The sequence below is a fragment of the Salvelinus namaycush genome, chromosome 10 (assembly GCF_016432855.1).
Source record: "Salvelinus namaycush isolate Seneca chromosome 10, SaNama_1.0, whole genome shotgun sequence".
NCBI lineage: Eukaryota > Metazoa > Chordata > Actinopteri > Salmoniformes > Salmonidae > Salvelinus > Salvelinus namaycush.
In genome coordinates, this window is record NC_052316.1 from 26,006,250 (window position 1) to 26,013,898 (window position 7,649).

Consider the following 7,649-nt stretch of genomic DNA (forward strand, 5'->3'; position numbering starts at 1 on the left):
ATTAGAGGGTATGATCCTAAATACTTGTTTAGGCTACTTTCGCCGATAGAATGTCCCTGTGTCCATTGCCTGTGAATGTCAGTGGATATGTTGGCAAAACATTGGCCAAGGCCACATTTACATCATTTTCCACATCTTTCTTTGAGCATGATATTGGCCTGAAAAGTAGCCTAACTGCACAATGTTGCCCTGAGGTAGGGCTGGGCGACATGACCTAAAAATCATATCTAGATTTTATTTCAAACTTATGGGCGTTTCACAATATATACTGTATCTACATTTTTTGTATGTTTTCTCCGAATAAGCTTTGTTCCACAATTAAAGGTCAATACAAAACATTTCAAATAATCTAATGAATTCAGGGCTTGTAAAATTATACCTAGGCTAAATATCAAAAACCACAACCATAAGACCCACTAATAATTTAATTGTTTTATCAAAATAGTTTAACCTGCTCTTTTGTAATAATCACCTATCTGGCTTTCAAGTCTGTCTATAAAAATGCCCTTTATGTTTAGATATTGAAATCAAGTGGCCTACCTGGATAAGATGCTTATTTATAAGCATTTATAGCCCCATATACTACCCACCACTGCGACCTGTACCCACTGGCTCCAGGTCATCTACAAGACCCTGCTAGGTAAAGTCCCCCCTTATCTCAGCTCGCTGGTCACCATAGCAGCACCCACCTGTAGCACGCGCTCCAGCAGGTATATCTCTCTGGTCACCCCCAAAACCAATTCTTCCTTTGGGCGCCTCTCCTTCCAGTTCTCTGCTGCCAATGACTGGAACGAACTACAAAAATCTCTGAAACTGGAAACACTTATCTCCCTCACTAGCTTTAAGCACCAGAGCAGCTCATAGATTACTGCACCTGTACATAGCCCATCTATAATTTAGCCCAAACAACTACCTCTCCCCCTACTGTATTTATTTATGTATTTATTTTGCTCCTTTGCACCCCCTTATTTCTATCTCTACTTTGCACATTCTTCCACTGCAAATCTACCATTCCAGTGTTTTACTTGCTATATTGTATTTACTTCGCCACCATGGCCTTTTTTTTGCCTTTACCTCCCTTATCTCACCTCATTTGCTCACATTGTATATAGACTTATTTTTCTACTGTATTACTGACTGTATGTTTGTTTTACTCCATGTGTTGTTGTATGTGTCACACTGCTTTGCTTTATCTTGGCCAGGTCGCAATTGTAAATGAGAACTTGTTCTCAACTTGCCTACCTGGTTAAATAAAGGTGAAATAAATAAATAAATAAATAAAAACAAGTTGCCAATTCCTTATATAAATGTGTCTTTTTATGCTCATTGCACATTTATAAAACACAGACTAGACAGCACATGACAGCATGTGGCTAAAATGCTGCTAGTGGTGCGTGGTACCGCAATTCCGTGCTCCCTACCCTGAGACAACAATAAAGGGTAGTCTAAAACAAGTCCCTTCCTTTCAGCCAATCAGCGTGACCAAATGGACTCTGGCCCCTCCCACTTCTGCTCAACGTTATCGTTACCAAGTTAACAGTGTGTTTATTCTATGATGTGTAGTCGTATGGTAGCAAAATTCCGGGAACTTTCAATAAATTCCCTGGTTTTCCCAAAATCCCGGTTGGAAGTACCCGGAATCAGAAGGGAATGAGCAGAAAATCTGGAATCCTCTAATCAGGATATCTCGAAAACCAGGGAATTTATGGAAAATTCCTGGAATTTTGCAACCATGATGATGTGGGTGTGCAACTGTGTGTTGGTGACCAAGAGATAACATCTTCACTGTAGCCAGGTCAGAATCCGGCGATACGAAGGACCTTGAAAAAATAGCTGGAGCTTGTCTGAGTGGTTGGCTTCGGAGCCCTCAGCCGCTATGTACTTATGTGATGTTTAGCTCTGCCCATTACAGACGGTCCAACAAGAACCAGGTAGATGTGTCCATATCCAGAGATTTATTATCTCTTGGTCACCACCACATAGGACTACGAGGACCAGCTTCGTACGCGAGAAGAGATCAGGAGGGTGTACTCTAGGCCCTCCCGGCGAGAGTCACCGTGGGAGCACCGACACCGCCGCTACTTTCCTGACCACCAACACTCTAGGCCCCCTCGGCTAGATCCCTAGTCACCGCCACAGGAGCGCCCTCAATGCCGATACTCCGAGTTGGCCAGGCTACTCCCCTGAGAGACATTACTTCAGGCCTCTCCAGCCAGAGCATTTGCCACCTCCACAGGACTGTTGGGACTTCCACTATGTCCCGAGATGGCGCAGTTATTCACCAGATCGTCATCGCTCTAGGCCCACCGAGCCGGAGTCTACGCCGTATCTACCAGTGTCGGGATTGCCACTTCCTCCCAATTTGGCCAAGCTGCTCCACCGACCGATTTCCCACTAGGTCCCCCCAACCCAAGCCAGCGGAGTGCTGTGTCGTGTCTGTGACTATCATTAAATGTGAAGACTTATTTTATCAAATGTATAAATTCTCTGTGTAATTATTATTACGTGATTAAACTAATTATGTAAACTTTAATTAACTAGGAAGTCGGGGCACCATGGGGAAAAGTTTATAGAGTCTCTATTTTCCGAATCGACTCTTCAGATATTTTCATATCTTATCGATTAGTCATTCTCATTAATGTATTATTATTACCTCATCAGATCTCATTACTGAACGTCACAAACCCTTGCATATCTGCACGAACCCTAGCCTAAATAGTGAATCAGCGATAAATACAAATTGGCTTAGATATTTATTTACTAACTAACTAAATCATTTTGAGACCAAGTTCTCATTTACAACTGCGACCTGTCCAAGATAAAGCAAAGCATTGCGACACAAACTACAACACAGAGTTACACATGAAATAAACAATCGTACAGTCAATAGCACAATAGAGAAAAAGAAAGTCTATATACAGTGTGTGCAAATGGCGGGAGGAGGTAAGGCAATAACTAGGCCATAGTAGCGAAGTAATTACAATTTAGCAAATTAACACTGGAGTGATAGATGTGCAGATGGGCACCTGGGCTATGCACAGCTGTCTGTTCGCAGCAAAATCTACAGAGCTGAGATTGTTGTATGCCCCATATATATAGCATTCTGTTGGTGGCAAGAATTTTATATAATAATTTAAATTGAAAAACTAAGTGTTGAATCAAGTGTAGTTTTTGTACCAGTTCATAAACCATATGCCATGGAATTTGTACATCGAAAATCTCTTCCCATTTATTTTGCAACCTGTATGGCGCGACTGTCAAAATGTTGTCCTCAAATGAAACTGGTATATTTTTCTATTTGTGCCAGTTCCTTTCAGCCAATTTGTATCTTTAATATATGGCAGGCAAACAAGTTCCATACCTTCTCATTTTTCCACTTGCCTCCTACATTTTTGTGGTAGTGCTGCAATCAGTTGGTTTTCTTAATAATCTACTGGAAAAACATTTTGGATTTAAGTATAATTTATGTATGAGTGAAGCTTTTAGTGAGAGATTTAAAGCTTTAATATTTAATAATTGTAGCCCCTGCCTTAGTTGGTAGGCAGTTTCCTAGCCTGCCATGTTCAAAGCCTTCTGCCCTACTAGGCCCAAAGTTCACTGCACTAGGCTTGCTGTCTCCAGACCTAGTCAGCCTGCAGTTCCTTAGCTTGCCAGGCTGTCAGCCTCCTGCCCTGGTAGGCCACAAGTTACCTGTGCTAGGTTGTCAGTCCTCAGCCCTCTTCGGCCCTCAGTCCTTAGCACTAGGTCCTCAGTCTCCAGCTGTACTAGGTCTACTGTCTTCAGCCCTAGTCGGACCTCATTCCCTAACCCAGTTTGGTCATCAAGCTCCTGCCTCTCTAGGCTCAGACCTACCAGTCTCCCCCAGAGGCCCAGAGCTCTCCTGCACTCCTAGCCCAGAGTCAGTTTCTCTGTCTGGCCCAGAGTCCGTTTCTCTGTCTGGTCCAGAGTCCGTTTCTCTGTCTGGTCCAGAGTCAGTTTCCCTGTCTGGTCCAGAGTCAGTTTCCCTGTCTGGTCCAGAGTCAGTTTCCCTGTCTGGCCCAGAGTCAGTTTCCCTCTCTGGTCCAGAGTCCATTTCCCTGTCAGGTCCAGAGTCCGTTTCCCTGTCAGATCCAGAATTGTTCTCCCTCTCCGGATTAAAGTTACCAGCACTAGGCTCCCAGGCTTCAGCCATCCTATGTGCGATGTCCTCAGCCCTAGTCGACCTTCAGCCTGGCCACCAGGCTTTAGGTTCTGTGCCCCACTAGGTCTGCAGTCTCTGCCTTCAGTTGGTCCGCAGTCACCCCCCATAGTGCTACACGCTAAACCTTCTGCACTAGTTCCAGGCGCTGGTTCTCCTGTCACGGTAGCCCCAAAGTTGACTGTTGCTCTATGTCTCCAGTCCCTGCCCCTAGCTAGTTCGCAGCCCTCAGCTTCAGCCTCAGCCAGTGCCCAGCCGCGTGTCCTAGAGATAAGCTCTAACCCAGCTAACAACAACCATTCCCACATCTTTAGAGAACATTCCCTTAAGAGTCACATTTAGGTCATTAACTAAAATTTTCATAGGAATGTTCCCATGATGTGCAATCAATGTTTCCAAGAAACCATTCCCTTAATGTCAAATAGAACTTACCCGGAATGTGGTTACCATGTTCTCAGAATATAAGATATTAATGTTCTAGACACGTTTCATGGGAATGGTGCAACATTTATGTGTTCATAGAAAAATGAATTACCAATCACATCTTGTTGCTGAGCAAATTAAGGCCCTGCTTGGTAAACCACTGATAGTCTTTGTCTGTTGGTAAGGTTAGGGATACTCACACACAGTGCTTTTAACATACATATTTGACATACATGATGCATGTTCATTCATGCAGTAATTATTATTTAACATGTCTGCACTTCAGACTTGAACTCACAACCTCTTGGTTCATGGTACTCTGACCTTCTTGCTACACTACCATGTCCATGTCAGGTATCTGTTAACTCATAATTGATTTTATATAAAGGGCTTTCTGTATAGTTGTCTAATGGTGGTGGTGTCACACCTGCTCCCGCTCTCCCTCCCTGACTCTCGAGGGCGCCAGGCTGACCTGCATTATGCACACCTGCTCCCCTTATCACGCGGATTAGCGATTAATTAAACACTCACCGAGACTCACTCACCTGTGTTTATTTCCTCCCCTATATCTGTCTGTTCCCGAGGTTGTTCCCCGCTTCTGCATTATTGTCGTCATGACGTTTTGTTCCCCCTGTTCTGACGCTTTTCCTGTCCTGTTCCTTGTCTGTGCTTGATTAACTGTTCACTCCCCGTACCTGCTTCTCAACATCAGCATCAGTTCTTACAGGTGGAGCATATTAACATGTTTTAATAATACTCCTGAATCACTATGATCAATCAAATATTTTCTTGAGTGTACTTTTAATATCAGAGCTGAGATTGGGTGAATGCAATAGTGCATTCACCCTATTGCTTACACCTATCAAGTTGTTTCAGTCTACACAAGTGCCTATGGAGGAGAGTTTATGTTTTTTTCTGGATAGGGCCTAACTATACTGGCCCAATAAGCACATTACCTAGTGATATCCCTTATTGGGACAGTAGTTAGGGCGTTCGTCATTGGTGCTGGTGGCCTTGGTTTAGCAGTGCATTCGGAAAGTATTCAGACCCCTTCACTTTTTCCACATTTTGTTACGTTACAGCCTTATTCTAAAAGAGATTACATTGTTTCACACACAATACCCCATAATGACTAAGCAAAAAACTGTTTTTTATAATTTTAGCAAATTTAGGCCCTTTACTCAGTAATTTGTTGAGGCACCTTTGGCAGCGATTACAGCCTTGAGTCTTTTTGGGTATGATGCTACAAACTCCCGAGTGGCGCAGCGGTCTAAGGCACTGCATCTCAGTGCTAGAGTCATCACTACAGACCCTGGTTTGATTCCAGGCTGTATCACAACTGGCCGTGATTGGGAGTCCCATAGGGTGGTGCACAATTTGCCCAGTGTCGTCCGGGTTAGGGTTTGGCCGGGGTAGGCCATCATTGTAAATAAGTTAACTAGTTAAATCCCCCCAAAAAGGAAACGCTTGGTACACCTGTATTTGTGGAGTATCTCCCATTCTTCTCTACGGATCCTCTTAAGCTCTGTCAGGTTGGACGGGGAGCGTCGCTGCACAGCTATTTTCAGGTCTCTCCAGAGATGTTCGAAGTCCGGGCTGTGGCTAGGCACTCAAGAACATTCAAAGACTTGACCCGAAGCTACTTCTGTGCTGTCTTTGCTGTGTGCTTAGGGAGGCTAATGTGTTCTTGGGGACCTTCAATGCTGCATACATTTTTTGGTACTCTTCCCCAGATCTGTGCCTTGACACAATCCTGTCTCGGAGCTCTACAGACACTTCCTTCGACCTCATGGCTTGGTTTTTGCTATGACATACACTGTCAACTGTGAGACCTTATATAGACAGAGGTGTACCTTTCCAAATCATGTCTAATCAATTGAATTTACCACAGGTGGACTCCAATCAAGCTGTAGAAACATCTCAAGGATGATCAATAGAAACAGGATAGACCTGAGCTCAATTTTGAGTCTCATAGCAAAGGGTCTGAATACTTACGTAAATGTTTTTTATTTTTAATAAATGCGCAAACATTTCTAAAAACCTGTTTTTGCTTTGTCATTATTAGATATTGTGTGTAGATTGATGAGGAAAATGTTCTATTTAATCCATTTTAGAATAAGGCGGTAACTTAACAAAATGTGGAAAAAGGGAAGGGGTCTGAATACTTTCCAAATGCACTGTATGTTTATGTCATTATTGCCGATTTGGGTTTATATGGACATTTTGTCAGAACACTAGGCAATATTTTTTAAGCGTCTTTGTTTATTATCACAATGCGTATAGATTTCTCCTCTTTCACACATTTCTGGACCTTTGGCTACCAGCTTTGTGCCTCTGTGTACGACCTCCAGATGCTTTTTCAGGTTTGATGAGGTGTTTATGGATGAAGAGATCAATGCTGCCTTTGCAGTTTGTATTTGACTAAAATGTTGTTCTCTTTCTCCTTGATTAACTGGCGGTGTTCGCCTTAGCAATCTCACTAGGATAAAGACCTCCTCCATTCCTGGCATTATTGAAAGAGATCGTGATACCTCACATCTCAACATAGGGCTACTTAATTAGATCCCTCACTTCAAAGGCAGTTATAGTCAATGAACTAATCACTGATCATAATCTTGATGTGATTGGCCTGACTGAAACATGGCTTAAGCCTGATGAATTTACTGTGTTAAATGAGGCCTCACCTCCTGGTTACACTAGTGACCATATCCCCCGTGCATCCCGCAAAGGCGGAGGTGTTGCTAACATTTACGATAGCAAATTTAAATTTACAAAAAACAATATGACATTTTCGTCTTTTGAGCTTCTAGTCATGAAATCTATGCAGCCTACTCAATCACTTTTTATAGCTACTGTTTACAGGCCTCCTGGGCCATATACAGCGTTCCTCACTGAGTTCCCTGAATTCCTATCGGACCTTGTAGTCATAGCAGATCATATTCAAATTTTTGGTGATTTTAATATTCACATGGAAAAGTCCACAGACCCACTCCAAAAGGTTTCGGAGCCATCATCGACTCAGTGGGTTTTGTCCAACATGTCTCTGGAC